Source organism: Amborella trichopoda, chromosome 13, assembly GCF_054954075.1.
Source record: "Amborella trichopoda isolate Santa Cruz 75 chromosome 13, AtrichopodaSantaCruz75HAP2 v2.0, whole genome shotgun sequence".
Taxonomy (NCBI): domain Eukaryota; kingdom Viridiplantae; phylum Streptophyta; class Magnoliopsida; order Amborellales; family Amborellaceae; genus Amborella; species Amborella trichopoda.
The window spans coordinates 17,988,644-18,008,534 of NC_142348.1; the positions used below are offsets into that span (position 1 = coordinate 17,988,644).

Below are 19,891 nucleotides of genomic sequence, written 5' to 3' on the forward strand. Positions count from 1 at the left end.
GCTCCAGTATATTGTATATGTAATCATTAGAAGTTTTAAGGGAAAATTATTAAAAATCCCCCAAAATGAGCTTTTTAGACCTTCTACCCCCACCTTAATATTTCTTTACTCTTCTTTTTAAAAAATCAACTTTCCTTACTAAACCCCCCCCAACCCAAAAAAAGATGAGTTAAAGATAATTTTACCCCCATTTTGACCTTTACCCGTTACTCCTCCCGTTAATCCATTTACTCTATTTTCCTCACGAACCCTGGCTTTTACCCATTCCTCTATTTTCCTCACGCTGACGGCTTCTTCCTCAGGGCTCATGGCCTCTTCCTCTTGCTCACGGCTTTCTCCTTCACCACCACAACTTCTTCCTCACGGTTGTCTCTATTTTCCTCGGCTTCTTCCTCACCTCTTCTTCCCACCGGATTTCCCTCTCCATTAGCTTCCTTACAGTTTTCCCTCTCCACGAATTTCTCTCTCTTCATTTGCTTCCTCACACTAATCGAATCTCTCTGTAGGCCCCACTCACTCACTTCTCCGACAAAATACCTATTTTTTATCTCCCTCTCTCTAAATAGAATCTCTAAATCGAAGGTGTCACTCTCCTAGTTTTTCTCTCCCTCTCTCTTTACAATCAAAAGTCTCATCTCTACAGAGGTCCCACAAAGCTCTCTTTCTCTACACACAAAGGTCCCATGAAGGTCCCACGAGTCTCTACGAAGGTCCCACAGAGCACAACTGTATTGAAACAAGGCCCAACACAGGCCGAGATCGATTTTTGAAGCCTAGGTATGAAAGAATAATTCAATTTAATATTTCAAAATATTGTTTTTAGTATTTATGTTGTAACTTTCACTTTGGGGTTAAAGATTGGCATGTGAAAACGTGTTCGTTAATGATATGAAGTAAAAATGTGAATCAAAATTTTGTTACTTGTGTTGAAATTTATGTTGTTTCTGATGAAAATGTGGATGAGAACCTTTCCCTAAATTCTGTTGTTGGGTTTTTTATTTGGCCATATTAGCTGTATTGAAATTGTTGTTGACAATTGAAGGAATCGATAGGTAATTCTTAGAATGCATTTTTATTCTTAATTTGTTGTGGATATTGTCAATGTCTCTCTATTGTTATTTTAAGGTATGAATGTTATTGGTGAAAGTAAATTTTTGCTTTATTTTTTTTGTATATTATGTTGATCTTATAGATCTTGATCTACATTATTTATTTTGTTCAAATTTTGTAGCAATTCATGTTTACGATAATCTTTCTTAAAATTTGTGTAGCTCTTGTTAAAATTTAATTTGTCAATGACAATTGAAAGAATGGAGAATGGATTGATAATGGCTTAAGATGTATTGAATTTTATTTTCTTAAGTTGTTATGGATATTTTCATTTTAAGATATGAGCATGATTGTTGATAATAACTTTTAAGTTATTTTTATTGCATTTTATTGAAGTTGTAGATGATGATCCAACATCTTTCTTTTGTTAAAATTTAGTAGCAATTCTTATTTTATAAAGCTTGTTTAAAATTTTCCAAGCTCTTGTTAAAATATAAATTAAGCATAAGGCAAGTTCAAGGCTAGTATTTAAAATGTTGTATATGCAATATATAGAGTAAGTTATTACAAATATTGTGCAGGACAAAATAAAAGAGGTGATAGCAGATTAATTTATTGCATTTTCGGTGGAGAACTCCAAACAAGTGGCGATGAGACTTTAGATTATATTGGTGGTTATGCAATTACCTTTTTCACTGACTGTAGAACTAAGTTAGATGACATGTGAAAGTACGTAGCAGAGCGTTTCGCACTTGACCTGCACTTGATATCACTAAAGTATTTTGTCCCAGGAAATAGAAAATTTATGGTAAACCTATTTATTGATGATGATATTGTTAGGATGTTGAACGTCCATGAAGGCGAGAATCAAGTGTTAGTATATGTATTTCATGGGAGTGAACGTAGTTGTGGAAGTACTTTACATAATACTATGGCAATCGAAGAGGTCAGACCCCCACTGCTCAAATAGCCGTATCCCGAAGTGGGTATTCCAGGTAAAATGCTCCATTCGCTAAGGTTTATTTTCTTGTGAGAAAGATGTTTTTCGATGTTTGATGCCAGGCAGGCTTGTTGGAGAACTTGTCCCTGTAAGTTGCATTCTCGACTCCTCTTTAGTGCTTCACCTAAGACATGTGAGAATTTGTATATTAGTAATCTTAGCTAGCGACGCCTTCTTAGCTGTTCTTTTCCTAGCGGACCTAAATGCATTGATCCTCGGACATTGAATTCGATATTGCATAGGTAGAGCTGCATGTCTATATCTGAGCAGGCAAACCTCGATGCTTATTCCCCATCCGAGCCGCCCTTTTCTGGAACGATACTCGAGCATATCTCCTGTAGTTAGTCGACACAACGATATGTGCCTACGCATCTCAAGGGTCCACCCTTACAAGTTACCTACAACTGTTCCGAGATCTCAATGAGGCTGAAAAGTATGCATGGGGTGTAGCAGCACTTACCTTCTTGTATCGTTCATTGTTTAAGGTCGTGGATGGGGATACGCATTTTAGTGGGTCAGCATACTTCTACTTTTTTTTATAGATTTATATATTTGCATCAATATTTACATATTTGCAGTCTTTTTGGCTTGAAAAACTAATACATCTACTTTGGTTTTGTGTAGTGTTGGATCTATGAGCATTTCCCAGCTATAGGCACCAAATCTAAAACTATCACCATAGATATGCCTAGAGCATGCAAGTAGAAGAAACATCCACGTTGCAAAGACCCATTAACAGCATTTGAGGATATCTCAAGTGATATGGTTAGTGTCATGTTTTTGTTGTAAGTGACATGGTTAGTGTTAAGACATCTCAATTGATAGTTTTTAATGTAAAGACCCATTAACGGTGTTGTGTTATATTATTGTTGTAGGTGAATTGACAATCATATGAGGAGTACACCCAATATGCTCAGTAAAGAGAATGCGTTGTGTCAGTCATATCTGATACGTTTTCACATTGCAAAGTATTACATGTCGGATCGTGTGCTGCGGCAATTTGGGAGTCGCAAGTTATTCCCATGGGGCCTCCCAAGTGGGAGAGGAGGGAGAAGGTGGATCTACACCCCACTAGTTGGATTGATGAGTTAGCTAGTGAGATAAACAACTAGCGGCAACGAGAGCGCAATGTTGTCAAGTGGAATGCCTACAAAGGATTATATGCCCTGGTACAACATGTTCACTAACAGATATGAAAATACACCCTTGTGCCCCCCCTCACAGTCATAATCAAATGTGCCCCCCCTCGCAGGCCATGATGTTGAGAGGAGATTGGTATATTATTTCATTAATATATTTTAGTTTTTATTGATTTAAAATAATTATCTATTCAAAGCCGTTATTTATATTATTTTTATTGTCAACTTACAACGACTAACCTGTATTGGGATGCTGCAAGGTGCATTTGGTGGTGAAGTATTAACAAGGGAATCGAGATGTTTGGTACAGACGACCCACAATTTGTTAGTGCCGCAGAGTCCTATAGATAATGCCGAGGAGATGGTGGAGGGAGATGGTAGATGCGAGAGCGAGGAGACAAATGGTGGAAATGACGACAACGAGAGCGAGACTGATGAGGAAAGCAAGACTGAAGAGGAAGATGGTGGAGATGAAGAAAGAGAGAGCGAGACTAATGAGGAAGATGATTGGAGAATGAAGAGCAAAAATGATAAGGAAAGAGAGATCGAGATTGATGAGGAAAATGAAAGGAGAACAAAGAGCAAAAATGATAAGGGCAAGGGTATTGCAAGTTGGTCAAAGAAATGGTTGAGGCCAAGAAAGTGAACGCCGATGTATTTTTTTAGAAAAAATGTAAATTTAAATGTATGAACCCTTTTTGAGACAGAAGTTGAGTATCGAGATTGAAACTGATGTTAAGTTATTTTTGTTGTCATTATGTTAATGGGAACTACTTTGAAACTTGGTCAAGCATATGCCAATGTATTCTTTATGAATGAGTTTATAAAGATTGATATGATTGCATAAGAATTTCATCTTTGCATAAGCATATGCCAATATATTCTTTCTTAGATCATTGCATAGGCACTTCAACTTCATCTTGATTAAGTTTTATTGCCTTTTGGCCTTTGCATTTGAGCACATAGCAACCTCAACTGTGGGGGTCTCTCCTGTTAGAGTGGTAAGAGTTATATCTGAATTAGATTCATTGGCCCCTTGACATGACTTCCCCTTGGCTTAGTAAGAGTTATATCTTACTATTGTTCCTTTGATTGTCTCTCTTGCATGTATTTTTATTTTTGCCTATGTTGTGTAGTGGTTGTAGAGGACGAGGAGAAAGGCTCTCTTGGCTGCTCTGAAGAAGATTAAAGAAGGTTATATTCTTGTATATGGAGTTTTCATTATGTTTTTTGCTTTAATGAGTTCATGTTTTTTTTTTTTCCTTATTTATTCTATTTGGGGTTAATTTGGAGGTGGACCTTTTTTTTTTAATTTCTTCCTTGTTGAAGAGCAGATGGGCTTCGGGCTGCTATCTTTGTTGCTGGGTTACTAGGCAAGGTGGGTTGCTGAAATTCGTGTGAAAGCCTCTCCCTTGGGGTCGCGATTCTATCCTTATCCTGTTAAGAATTACAATAGGCTATTGATTCCTCCAACACAAATGGGGAATTCTAGAAGTTCATACTCTATTAATCATTCGGTTTTTAGGCAGTGGAAACATGGCTTTCAGTATAGTCATTGCTTTAAGGTAAATGCTGCACTCCACTATTCTTCTTTTAGCTTTGGAAATTGTATTTCGAAATGTGGAGCGTTGATTCATAACAGAAGGTGAAAGATGGTTTAAGAACGCACTGCGGAGATCACAGTCTGGCATTTTTCTCCACCCTCTGTTAAAAAAGAAAGGAAAATTAGATTAAGAACTATGAATATACAAAAATTAGAAAAATAAGAACAAATCAAATAGTAAATTGAGAGAAAAATCATTTTGAAAAATAACATTTGATGTGAGTTAGTAATTATTTCTACAATGGAAGATTTTTTTTAATTACCAATTTAGAAGGTTTGAGTAATTTCAAGAATTGTGGAATAATATGAACTATGAGCAAGGAACTTTTTGTAGAGAGATAGAGAGTACCTGTACGTTTCTATGTAAATCTTACCTCATCACAGCCATTGTAGGTCCAATCTTATTTGCCACAATAATTCAATAAATAAAATAAATAATATATAGAGGAAATTCCAACCTAATATAAAAGTATACTAGAGAGAGAGGAGAGGAGAGAGAGTATTGTCTCTATGTGTTTAAGAGAGAGGGAAAATTTTCACATTATAGAGGTCTTCTAGAGAGAAAGAAAGAGAGAGATGGAGATTTCGCACAATAGAGGTACTCTAGAGTGATAAAGATGGAGATTTCGCACAATAGAGGTACTCTAGAGTGAGAAAGATGGAGATTTCGCACAATAGAGGTACTCTAGAGTGAGAAAGATGGAGATTTCGCACAATAGAGGTATTTTAGAGAAAGATTTCACACAACAAATATATTTTTTAGAGAGAGAAAAAAGGTTATTTGGTGAAAGAAAACCAGTATTTATAGCAAACAAAGAATGAAGGAACAAACCAAGAACTTGGAGCATTTTTGGGGGATTCGGTATTTTTTGAACGCACTCTTGAGATCACAGTCCGACATTTATGAAACGCGCTCTGGCAAAATTGAAACTCACTCCGGCATTTTCTTAAAGCACTCCGGAGATTAGTTCACTATAAAAAAGCAGTCTGGCACCTGTCAAAAGCACTCCAACAAATTAAAAATCATTCCGACATTTCTTGAATCCACTCAAGAGATTGATTCACTGTTAATAGGCAGTTTAGAATCTAAAAAAAGCGCATCGGCAAAACTAAGAAGCACTTCGACATTTTTTGAATGCACTCCGGAGAATGTTCATTGTTAAATAAGCACTTTGGCATCTGTAAAATGCACTCCGACAACATTAGAAAGCACTCTGGAGGTTAATTCATTGTAAAAAAGCAGTCCGGCATCTGTAAAAAGCACTTCGGCAAAACTAAAAGGCACTACGGCTTTTCTTGAATCCACTTCGGAGATTGATTCACTGTTAATAGCTAGTTCAGAATCTTTAAAATGCGCACTGGCAAAACTAAGAAGCCCTCTGGAATTTTCTGAATGCACTTTGGAGAATGTTCACTGTTAAAGAAGTACTCTGGCGTCTATAAAATGCACTCCGGCTTTTTTTGCAAAGCACTCCGGTGATTATTCATTGTTAATACGCAGTTCAGCATCTGTAAAACCCACTCTGGCATATTTAGAAACCACTCTGGTATTTCATGAGCTCGCTACGGTGAATTGTTTACTGTATAATAAGGCGCTCTGGCATTTGTGAAGAGAACTCCGGAGAATACTTCACTATTAAATAGGCAGTTCGGCATCCGTAAAACGCGCTCTGGCATATTTGGAAATACTCTAGCAATTGATGAACTTGCTCCGGTGAATAGTTGACTAAAATTGACACTCCGACACATGTGGAAAGCACTTTGACAAACAGGTCTATGTAATAGTCTGGCCCATGATGAAGCCACTCCGGTGCTTCATTCATATTAGTCTGGCACTCAGCTTCCTAGACGAAAGACCAATCCGGCAATTCACTACCTCAGTCCGGCGAATAGCTCACTGGAATCACGGTCGCTCCGGCATATGAGGAAATCAGACCAGCAATTTGCTTCCTGGAATCTCAAGAACTTTGACGTTTGTCTGCCTCGGTCCGACGAAAACGCCACTGGAATCGTGGGTTATCTGGCATGTGAAGAACATCGAACCGATAGTTTCCTTCCTGAAAAATTTTCAGTCCAGCAATATGTTTCCTGGATACACATGCACTTCAGTCCGGCGTTTTACATATTCGATCCGGCATATTGTGTTCTCATAAGCACTTCGGTGAATAACGACTGCGGTCCAGTGTTAATGGAAATTGGGATCCGTCCGCTGGATTTGATCGCACGTTCAAAGTACGGAAAATGGTATTTTTGGCAAAAAACAAAAAAACAAAAAACTTTTTTGAATTTTAGGAAGAAAGATGGTTTTTTAAAAAACAAGTAAAAAAAAATTAAAGTGGGGGTAAAAAGGCTACAAAACTCATTTTGAGAGCTACTGCGTGTTATGTAGTTGGGTCGATTTTGGGCTTGATTTTCTCTTTTGGGTGGGTCGGATTTGAGTTCGATATTGATTTCCAAAAAAAACAAATCATGTGTATTATGGATGAGAGCTACTGTGTGTTATTTAATTGGGTCGATTTTGAGCTTGATTTCAATTTAAAAAAAAAATTCATGTGTATTACGGATGAGAGCTACTGGGTGTTATGTAGTTGGGTCGATTTTGAGCTTGACTTTCTCTCTTGGGTGGGTCAATTTTGAGCTTGATTTCGATTCCAAAAAAAATAAAATAATGTGTATTATGGATGAGAGCTACTTTGTGTTATGTAGTTGGGTCGATTTTGAGCTTGGTTTTCTCTTTTGGGTGGGTCGATTTTGAGCTTGATTTCGATTTCAAAAAAAACATATCCATACGTTCGTATGCTACTTTTAGTTATCTCTTTTGCGGGACGGGTCAAATCTTTTGTTGCATTGTTTGGCATTCTTTCTTAAGTATTATTCATGAGAGTAGTTGGTTATACCAGTAGCTAGGGGGTGAAAGGAGGATGAAGCCCCACTGGGACCCAAAAGTTTCTGCATGATACCACGCAACCCTTGATGTAATGATTCCAGATGATATGGAACGATGAAAGGTGCGATAACAAATTGACGATTTTCTTGGGATTAGAGGGGTTTTTGCCCTCTCACCATCTATTTTTAATAGGGGTTATATGGAAGCAGTGTCATGGTGAGACATATATGATGGTGGTACTCCAGAATTGCATGCAATTGTGGTGAAGATGTTATCACAAAGTGTCAATTCCTCATGTGCAGATATATGTTGGAGCACGTATAGCTAAATACATGATGTTAAACGAAATCGGCTAAATGCGGATCGTTTCGAATCATTGATGTATGTTCATTATAACGACAGACTGTTGAATAAATTGCGGTAGACTACTAAGCGAAATATAAGAATTGAGATTCTAATCCTTAAGACGATTGCCTCAAGGGTGACATAAAGGCTCTTGAATCAATGGATGCATGCTTCGATTTTGATGATGATAGAGTTGTGTTTACACTTCTTTTAGGATCTGCACTCCAGTTGGTATTTCAAAAGAGTAACCTAGTACTCCAAGCTACCCCGATGATTTGGCAACGGAAGTTACCATTGAGCACGTATTTAGCTAGCTTTCACCAAGTGCCGCCCCAAGAGTGCCTCCATCAGCTTCCACCCCAATAGCTTTTCCATCGTCTTCTACATTATGAGTTCCTCCAACATCTTCTACCATTATATAGAATCTTCTTGCAGCAACCTGAAGAGCGGAAGAAGGAACAAGTCGTAATCTCCCCTCCCCTTTCCCTTCTCCTACACCCCCAGCCCCCCCCCCCCCCCGGCACTCTCTCTCTATTTAGATGTATTGTATTTTTTTTATTACATAATATATAAATTCTAAACTTTCAATTACCGGTCTATGTCTGTTGCTTTATATATTAAATGATTTTATTATTTTATAGGTATTTAAATCAAAGGCGAATAAGTAAAAGTAGCATTATTGATAACCACTTTACATCTAAGCAATATTGTGTTGCTGCACATGGCTTAAGATCACTTAAGCAATCTTTTCTCTTAACATATGAGCAAGATAAAGAAACCATAGCAGTTTACATCATTGTAAATTTAAGAAACATTATTTTATAGGCATTTAAATCAGAGGCAAAATAAGTAAAAATAACATCATTAATAACCCCTTTACAATGAGTAGTTTAGTACTATGCAATGTTGCAAGGCTAGATTTGGTGCAAGATCACTTAAGCAATTCACATAACTATGAGAAAGATGAAGAAACTATAGCAGTTTATATCAACGTAAATATAAAAAACATAATAAAGATATCTAAAAAAAACATAATATCAATAAATTCTATCTAAAATAGATGCTTTATAAATAACAATACCTCATTCTATAGTACACATGCCACCTAATTCTATTGTTTGGGACTTTAAAGCATGATAGCCATTAGAAAATAAAACATTTCTTTTGTGGTTATTATTAACAAGAAACTATCGAGTATTATTTCAATTATATATGTATGTAATGAGTTTATAACTCAAAGGTCATGGTCCTTTGAGTATCTTGTGGGAGGTGTAGCTAAAGGAAAAAGTATTAAATTATACAAGCTCAAGGAAAAACAAAAAGGGCGATTTATTTGAAACTTTGAATATAGAGCTAGCATATGGTCTAGATGTGTCATTGGTGTACTTCTATGCATTCAACAACTATAAGAAAATTGTTTCAAGTGGGTTGGACCGCATTTCTACATATACGGTCCAGAAAATGTAAAGCATCCATGAAAAAGATGGATGCAAGTAGGTGTTCCATCTAGAAATAATGAACACTAAAGGTCCAAATATTTTCTTACTGGAATTATTATTTCTAGTTTTTGAACTTTTTTTATTTTTTCATATTCATGATCTCCATCTTAGAGATTACATGTCCTTAAGAATCAAGTCTTAAAATCCATCTAAAAAATAGATTTATTAAGGGGCCCACATTTCTACCTATGCAGGCTTGGCCGCATAGAAACTAAATCCATAACTATAATGAGTTAATGACTATATTACTATTGGAAACTATCTATGAAGTATAAAAATTGCATAAACAAGTCCTACTACTATTGAAAACTGTCCATAAAAATTGTATAAACAAGTAACTTGGGTTTCCAAGTAACTGAAATCATAATCCATAGATTATTGAGATGAGATCATATAAACAAAAAATCACAGCTTGTGATTTTTTGAACAACTTTATATAATTCCAAGAATTAGGAATGCAAACTAGTTTGGATGGATATTTCATGGACCTCGAAACAAGATTCTATATTGAATGAATCACAATTTTGATTTCCCTACTCCTATGAACCGATGTTCTATACGGTGTAGAATCTTGATTCAAAACCTTAACGAAACGAGATTCATTATATGTAGAATCATGTATCAATTGACATGGAATCAAAGATGTAACCCTCGTTGGAATCCCGATTCGATTTATTTGGGAGCGTCTACCCACTATTAGTTTGTTCAAGTTTCTCTAGATCTGTTGGATCAAGATTCCAAAATCAAGAAATGGAGTTTCTGTGGTTCCCAAAAATATTTCTAACGAAGTGTTGAATTGAGTTTCTTTGATTCTGAAAAAAGGTTTCCACATATGTGAGCAATCGACATTCCAAAATTAAGGAATCGGGTTTCTTTGGTTCCAGAAAAAATGTTTCCCCATGTATGGAATTGAGATTCTGAAATTAAAAAATAGAGTTTTTTTGGTTCCAAAAAATAATTTCCATAGAGATTCCTTAATAGAAACGTAGAAATGGGTTTTAGAAGCAGAATCGTGAGATTCGAAGAGAGATTCTGGTAACTATGATTTAGAGCTCTGCAGCCCTGCTAGTGGTGCTTCCTTTATGTACCTGATCAAGGCACCTTTCTTGTTTCATGTTTGCTTTTATAACATCATTTTCATTGGCTGTAATTTATGCAACAATTATCTCCTCGTATGCGAAAGTGAACTCGTGTAAACTAAAATACTTGGAAACTAGTATTGTTCAACATATTGGCATTGACATAATACAATACGAGGCACCCTTAGAATGTGTAAGGATAAAATGCTATCTAAATAGTTTTTGATTGGCATAAACTATTTATGCACTGACATAATAACAATGCCAGGCACTCTGACTATATGTATAAGCATAAAATAATACAAGTATGAAATGATATGTGTATGTGCAACATGTCAAGAGTAAAATTTTCAAAAGTAAAATATACTATATGATATATCTTGAAATGATGTGTGTATGTATAAATCATTGTGCATGTTAAGGAAAAAATTTAAATAAGGTTGCAACCTTCAAATGTAGAATTTACCTATGTACTGCAAAAATCATCAGAAATGGTTGTTTTAATGTTGAAAAAACTTTTAATTAATCATCTCGACATTGAGATGTATGAATATGAACAAAAGAAAAGAAAAGAGTTCGAGTCTCGGAATAGTGCATCTTGCAACAGATTATCTAGATCGTCCATTTTCAAGATTTTCATATATTTATAGATCTATTTGATTTTAACCATTTTTGAAATTTAAAATTTTATAATTAGATATAAAAATATATTTTCAAATAATCCTAAGAATGTTTTACATCAAAATTACATGTTGTGATAAAATTTGGACATGCGCCCTAATTGGATTGTCTAAGGTTGCAACCTTATAAAAACCACACCCATATGTTAATAGGAAAAAACAATTCTGTTACACCTTGATGCATGTTCCTCTTCTTGCGAGCAAGTTTTAAATTTTGGCTTGCTTCGAGGGAAGCCAAGATCTCTTGAAACTTTTGTTGCAGAAAAGTTAATACCTGATTCATTCCTTAAACTTTACCATTAAATATAGACTCCACTGACTCAGCAACTGACTCCACAACCAACTCCTAAATGTGCTGCATATGTGCCAAGACCAGCCGCACGTCCACCTAACTGCGACACCTAAACCACAAAGACTCCAAACTAAAACCAACTAACAGAAATATGTAAGACACCTGGCTGACAGCTAACACATTACATATCATTCTCCCTCCCTTCGAAAAACCTGGTCCTCCAGGTTAACATCTGGAAACTTGTCGAGAATCTGCTGGTAGCGCTCCCATGTGACATTGTCTTCATCAACCCCTTGCCATTTGATTAACACCTTTGTAATGGCTCGCTACCTCGTCGAACCATCCTTTGATCAAGTATTTTCTCCGGAAGCAGCTGGAAAACTCCATCGTCATTGACCTCGGGAAGATCTATCTGTGGAATGGTTCGATTCCCAACCTTTTACTTAAGGCAAGAGACGTGGAAGACCAGATGAATTCGTGCTCCTTCGGGCAGCTGTAGTTTGTAGGCAATCTTTTGCACATGCTGGATAATCTTGTATGGACCATAATATCTCAACGAGAGCTTGAGATCTCTCCTCATTGCAACTGATGTTTGTCAATAGGGCTGTAGATGTAGATAGATCATGTCTCCTATGCTGAACTCATGATTTGTACAGTGTTGGTCTGCATGATGCTTCATTCTTTCTCAAGCCAACAACAAGTTCTCCTTAAGGATGATTGAGATCTGATCACGAGTCATTAATAACTCTTCTACGGCTTGAACAACAGTGGTGTTGGGAACATACAAGAGAAGACGGGGAGGTGCTACGCCATAAACTACTTCATACGGTGTCATCTGGGTGGAAGTATGGGTTGATGTGCTGTACTGCCAATGTGCCATCGAAAGCCACTTAGCCCACTCCTTTGGACGAGCACCTGCAAAACACCGTACATAGTTCTCTAAACACCGATTTACCACCTCTATCTGGTCGTCCATTTGGGTGTCGCATTTAGGTGTCGTAGGCTGTGGGCAATTTCAATTTGATGTCCTACAAACGAAATAACTTCTGCCAAAACAAACTGGTAAAAGTGGGGTCTCGATCACTAACAATGGAGGTTGGCATGCCATGTAATCTAAAAATCTGATCAAGGAAACGACGAGCAATTGTAGCAGGAATGTAAGAATGAGATAAAGAAATAAAATGTGCATATTTTGATAGTTGATCAACGACTAGCATAATCACGTCATGGCTGTGAGATGGGGGAAGCCCATAGATAAAATCCATGGAAATATATGTCCATACTTTGGAGGGAAAGGGTGGTAGCAAACCTAATGGAGAGATGTTCTCAGCCTTATTTCGTTGGCAAACATCACATTCCCCGATATAAATTCTTACCGATGATCTCATCCCTTGCCAATAAAAATCAACCTTAACTCATTTCCATGTTTTGTGGAACCCTGAGTGCCCCGCCGTAGGAGAATAATGAAGTTGTTGAAGCATTTTAGAATTCAATGGGGAATTTGGGCTAAGATAGAGTCGGCCTTTGTAAAAAACAACCCATCATGGTAAGTATATTTGGTAAGGTCCAACTCACCCCTTACAAATTTATCCGCCTTATCCTATAACTCTTGGTCCGTTTTAGTATTATGATCTAACTGCCTCAACCCATGTGGAGACCACTGAAGAAATAACCATCAATGAGCCGTCATTATCTGTTCTTGATAATGCTCAACGACTTTATTTTCTCGCCCACTCTTATACTACATTACAAAATCGTATCCCATCAACTTAGTAAGCCAATGTTGTTGTGCTGGTGTAGCAATCTTCTGTTCTAAAATGTACTTCAAATTTTGCTGATCTGTCAAACTCTTGAATCGATGTCCCAGGAGATATGACCTCCATTTTTGCATAGCTAAGACCAATGCCAAAAGTTCCGTTTCATAAGTGGATAATAACAAATTCCTTCCTTTTAGGGTTTGACTGAGGTAGGCAATTTGACGACCCTCTTGCATGATGACAGCCCCAATACCATTACCTGATGCATCACATTCTAGTGAAAAAGGTTTAATGAAATTGGGTAATGCCAAAACGGATGGTTATGACATCATATTTTTGAGATTTTGAAAATCTTCTTGACTCTGTAGCCCAATGAAAAGAATCCTTTTTTAACATGACAGTTAGTGGGGCTGCAACTTTGTCATAATCTTTAATGAACTTCCTATAGTAGCCGGTCAAACCCAAAAATCCTCTGAGAGGCTTAATATTTTTGAGAAATGGCCAACTCATCATACAAGAAATCTTTGAAGGATCCGCGGATACACCATCCCTTGAAATTAAATGGCCGAGGTATTCAACTTCCTTAATACCAAACCGACATTTTGATTTCCTAGCAAATAATTTTTGAGATCTCATTGTCTACGTAAGTGCACTATTTGTTCTTCCCAAGATTTGCTATATACCAAAATATCATAAAAAAACATCAGAATAAATTTGCACAAATAGGATTTAAATACCTCATTCATTAGGCTTTGAAATGTAGAAGGTGCATTGGATAATCCGAATGGCATCACCAAAAATTTGTAGTGGCCATCATGTGTTCGAAATGCCGTCTTGGAAATGTCTTCATCTTGTACACGGATCTGGTGGTAACATGATCGTAACTCTAGTTTTGAAAATACATTCGCCCCATGTAACTCGTCCAGTAATTCATCAACCGCCAGAATCAGAAACTTGTCTTTTACAGTCACTTGATTGAGTGCACGGTAATCAATGCACATCTGCCAACTGCCGTCCTTTTTGCGAACCAAGAGATATGGGGAAGAAAAAGGACATTGACTGGGCTTAATGACTCCAACTTGCAACATGTCTTGTAGGATCCGTTCAATGTCACTCTTCTGATAGTGTGGGTAATGGTAAGGATGTACACTGACTAGTGATGCCCCGGTAATTAATGTAATTCTGCGGTCATGTGACCTGTGCGGTGGTAATTCCTTGGGCTCATCAAAAACATCATGGAGGTCTTCTAACAACTCATGGAGTCTTGGATCAGTATTATCTTTAGGGCCGAGCCAATCATACTACACAAGTGTAAAATTGCACTATGCCCCCTTTTTTTTAAAAGTCTTCCTTGCATCTGTCTCTCCCATAAATGATCTTTCTTCAGATTATTCCCCTTTAATAAAATAGGACTTCCCATTAAATGAGAATTTCATCCATAAATTAGAAAAATCCCGTAAAATTGGCTCCAACGATCTGAGCCAATTTGCTCCTAATACGGTATCACAAAAGCTCAATTGAATGATGTAAAATTCAGTAATTACCTTCATAAAAACTTTAACAGCTAGGTATTTGAGGTCATTTTCCATCACTTGTATCCCCGGTGAGAATAAGTAGAGAGCAGTTCGCTACCAAGGTACTAAATGCCTGTGGATTGCGAAAGTGAAATTTTCGACAGTCCCAGAATGGCACAAGAAGTTTCGCGATTGTGCATAAGAGTCACCTAAGAACACCTGCCAAGTTTTTTTGTAATCCGACGAATTTTAGGCAGTGTAGATGACAAAACAATGTTGGAAATTCTGCCTCTATCGTCAAATGGTCTCCATATCATCTCCATTAGACTTAGAACATTAGAAAACCCTCAAGTACCAATTTTCAGCATATTCCGACGCTTCTAGAGCAAGTTATTGCCACATTACCCAGAATGGATAGGTCATACACTATTACGATGCACCCTCGGTGAATGATCGTTAACGAACCCAATGACGATCAAGAAGATCGCATGAATCGGTCCGAGGACATATTTCGTAAGATGATGGAGAAGATTGACCTGATGGAAAGTACCCGACCTCGTGGGAACTCCTCAAACCAGGAAGTTAACTCTCATCATCTATCTAATTCGGTCCCGAGGCAGTCGCCTCCTGCGCATGACCATTCCTCTTCTCCGACATAGATGCCATGGTCACTCATAGTTTGCGAGGAAGACAAATTCTAGGTGTACAAGATACGACTTTGTATCGAAAGCCCTATCCATCTTATATCGAACAGCTCCTGTGTCCCCTTAATTATCAGAAGGGGAAACTCTTGCTCTCCAACAGCATGAGTTCGCCCATCAACACATCGCCCACTTCTGTTTGGCGTGTCAATAGACAGCAGCTGATGGGAGACTTCTTCTTCGTCAGTTCGTTGAAACCCTTGATGGGCCTACATTCAAGTGGTATACTAGGTTTCCACCGAACTCAGTGCAGACCTGGGAAGAAATGGCATAGTTTATTTACAAGCGTTTCTATGAGGTTGAAAGAGAGGTCCAGACTATCGAGCATCTCACATTCACCCAGAACCCAGATGAGCCAGTCGATGCAGAAACTTGTATGCTTCAAATATCTCCCTGAGACCAGAAGGAGGCGCTTCACGTCCCAGGGATGCTCCACCAAAATGATTGAGGTCTTTTGAATGAACTCATCATACATGGCCCCTGTCAATGGCAGGCCACACACAAAGTGCAGGTTCAGCAAAGAAATCCCTGCATCGCCATAACTAAAGAGCCACGTATTGCTGATGTGACTCTAAGTCTCTAATAGTGCCTTTATGGTGTTGGAACCTCGATCGAAGTACCCTGCTGAGCATTGGACCGCTGTCGCTAGGGAAGAGACTTTCAGAATCCTCGCGTACCATAACACCACCGCCAAGGTCCAAGGGGTGTATCCTGGCAAGAATTGATGCTCCCCTTGCATCTAAAGCCCTACAGAAGACCATACCAATCCCTGGGTCTTTAGCATTCTTTTTCCCGAGGGTGGGCAGATTCTCGCCTGAGGCTATTCCCCTATGCAAGAAATGTAAGAGAGGGACCCGTCCTCTTCTGCGCAACGATTCCCATCAGCATCTTCGCGGAAGAAAAAACCTGCAGACTCACTAGCAAAGTAATGCTAAGAGGCCACTGTGGCTCCAACGAAGTCGGAACAAACCAGATTGGGTCTCCCCTGACCAATCTATCCCCCGTGAAAAGACCAGTTTCAAGTTCTCCAGCTTTGGGCAAATTTTTCCCTAAAATCCCTGACATTCTACACAATCTTCTGACTGCCATGCAAGAACTCTGTTACGCATGTTCAAGCCGCCGTGCATGTATTTTCAGCCGTCGTGTGTGAACTCCGCTATGAACAATCGAGCCGCCGTGTGGGCATCCTTAGCCACCACACCTAAACTTTGTTATGCATGTTCAAGCCGCCGTGCATGTATTTATAGCCGTCATGCGTGAAGTCTGCTATGTATGTTCATGCTGTCGTGCATGTACTTTGTCAAGAAAATGAAGCCGCCGTGTGTGTCATCGCCGTATTGGCCCCACCTCAAGGCCGATCACATGTGTCAAAAACCTCACACGTGTGTTTCCTACCAATATCGTCTTCTCGACTGCCGTGCGTGACACCTCACAGCACTCCTGCCCCTTTACACGTGCAGACGAGTAGCCGTTTCCGGGCGACGACGCTTCATCTTCCCTGAGAACACCTTGCCAGAAAACTGTTGGTGTTCACCGAAACGTCTAAAATTATCGTAAAACTATCAAGAATCCTCAGGCTTTCACGCTCAAACTGTCGGAGTCCTGAAAACCCCAACCGACACTCACTGGAAACTCACCAGGAAGCCACCGATAGTCATCACAAGACTCCCACGCTCACCAGGAAACCTCCGCAAAATCCCTTTTCCACCGTCACAGCCTCCCTATCGCAGAACTCCCTTCCCAGAACTCCCTTCGCTGAAAAATCCATAGTTCTAGCGCACCCTCTGTTGTGACTTTCCTCACGCAGTTGCCGGAGTTCTTTTTGCCACGGTCACCGGAGCCTCCACTCTCTTCACCGAAAAAATCTCTCACCCACTGCTAAAATCCTTAACGTTTTACCTCTTGATAAAAAGGTAAGAGAGTTTTACCCCCTTTTTTATAACCGGGAGTTCCTTGTTTTGCCCCTCCCAAAACGAGAAGGACACCCAAACTCAATAGAACTTGAGTGTCATCTTGAAAAAAGACCAAGGGCATTTTCGAGAAATGGGGCAATGAAGAAAACCAAACGACAATGGGCTGAGTCGAGTTGGGCAAGCCCGAGTCCAAGCCTAGAATGCACCTGTTCAGCCATTGTGTGTGATTGTCTCTATGATCAACTGCTGCGAGTGTTTTGTCTCCCTAACGCAACTACGTGTGTATCTCCCACCATGAATGCTCAAGTCACCGTGAGTTTTCAAACTCCATGAAGCCTTCGTGACTGTTCAGAGCGCCACGTAGCCGCCGTGAGTGTTCAGAGCTCCACGTAACTGCCGTGAGTGTTTAGAGTGCCACGCAGCCACCGTGAGTATTCAGAGCACCAAGAAGCTGCCGTGGGTGTTCATTGTATCATGAAGCTGTCGTGAGTGTTCACATCCAACCTAAGTGCGTGTTCAACTTCAACAGCTATTCGTGAACTCATACAGGTCAGATCACCTCACATGCTCACACAACTTGGCTCGAGTGTGCTCCCATGTTGCCATCAGCTCTGTTACTTCTGCACCCATGCCCTTTACATGCACCTTCGTGCATGCCTTCCCTAGCCAGCCCGTTCGTGTGTGTATCAGCAAGGTTCAATCCTCAGCACCTGGCCATCCCCATTAGCACCATGTTCATCCCCTGATCTTTTATCTTTAGGGAGTCATACATAATTCCTAATCCCCAGTGAGTCCATTTCTACATACCATCCCTCACTGAGCCACCATCACCATCTGAATTCACTACCTACAAATGGTCTCGTCCATTTCATCTCTAATGAGTTAGATCACCATCCACAAGCCCACTCCCCAAGAAACCACATCCACGTCACATCTCCCAGTGAGTTCACCCCTCATTGGCAACCCACATACATGGCGACTCACAAATAGTCCAATTGTATGACCCTAAACTATAGTGCCCGTCCTAGCCGCATAACTTGAAATTGCTTCACACAACGGTCCAGCTGTATGATCCTAAACTATAGTGCACGTCTAGGCCGCATGACGTTAAACTGCTTTGCACAGCGGTCCAGCAGTATGACCTTAAACTACAGTGCACGTCCTGTCTGTATGATGCTAAACTGCTTCGCACAATGGTCCAACTGTATGACCTAAACTATAGTACATGTCCTGATTGCATGATGTTAAAGTACTTCACGCAACGATCTAGCTGTACAACCCTAATTTGTAGTGCACATCCTGGCTGCATGACATTAAACTGCTTCACGTAACGGTCTAGTTATATGACCTTAAACTATAGTGCATGTCTAGACCGCATGACATTAAACTGCTTCGCACAACGGTCCAGTTGTATGACCCTAAACTATAGTGCTGGTCTTGGCCGTATGATGTTAAACTGCTTCACGCAACGGTTCAGCTATATGACCCTAAACTATAGTGCACGTCCTAGCCACATGACGTTAAACTGCTTCGTGCAACGATCCAGCTGTGTAACCCTAAACTATAATGCATGTTCAGACTGCATGATGTTAAACTACTTCACGCAACGGTCCAATTGTACGACCCTAAACTATAGTGCACGTCTTGACCGCATGACGATAAACTATTTCACACAACATTCTAGCTGTACAACCCTAAACTATAGTGTGCCTCCTAGCCGCATGATGTTAAACTTCTTAGCCCAGGTCTTAAACTTCTTAACTCAGGTCTAGGTGGCATGACCTAAAATATGCCTCCCTAACACGTCCACATCATCTCCATTTCTTCCCCAGCGAGTCCATCTCCATAACCCTTCAAGAACTCGCAACATTCCCCAGTGAGTCTAACTCACGCTCACGAAACCACGGTAAGCCATTCCATTATCCGTACTTATCATCAGTTAGTGGGTCACCATCATCCACCTTCCGTCCAAACACAATCCATCATTCACAGACGGTCTCGTGCCATCACCCCAAGTGAGTCAAACCACCACCATACTCACCTTATGGTCCCACAGATTGTCATCTATTTTCGCCACGGTCCAGCTGTATAACCTTGAACTATAGTGCACGTCTGGCCGCATGATGTTAAACTGCTTTGCCCAAGTCCCAGAGGCATGACCCTAAACACGCCCCATAAAAACAAAAAAAACGGGCATGGTGTAAACCTAAAAGGGGAATGCCATGAGTAAAATTGATAGATGGGCATGGTAAAGAAACCATGAGTAAGAGTGTTCCGTAAATAAAAACCAAGCACGGTGAAAACCCGAAAGGACACCGTGATTAAAAATGGAAAGAAGGCTAACATGGCCGTCAGGTCGTGAAAACTGTCTTTACAACACCACTTCCCTCAGTCCAAGCAAAAACCCGAAAGGGCGCTTGGATCAATAAGCA

At 39.4% G+C, this 19,891-nt stretch overlaps 1 long non-coding RNA gene across 2 annotated transcripts; it reads left to right on the forward strand.

Annotated features, from left to right (window-relative positions):
• The first annotated feature begins 495 nt into the window (after positions 1-495).
• LOC148779060 (uncharacterized) lies at positions 496-3,932 on the forward strand. Of its 2 annotated transcripts, XR_016046651.1 has the most exons (6): positions 496-777; positions 1,891-2,045; positions 2,293-2,564; positions 2,675-2,815; positions 2,926-3,325; positions 3,450-3,932. It is a non-coding gene; the product is annotated as an uncharacterized LOC148779060 (long non-coding RNA). The 2 variants fall into 2 exon arrangements; XR_016046650.1 differs by having other exon boundaries at positions 1,891-2,564.
• Positions 3,933-19,891: the final 15,959 nt, after the last annotated feature.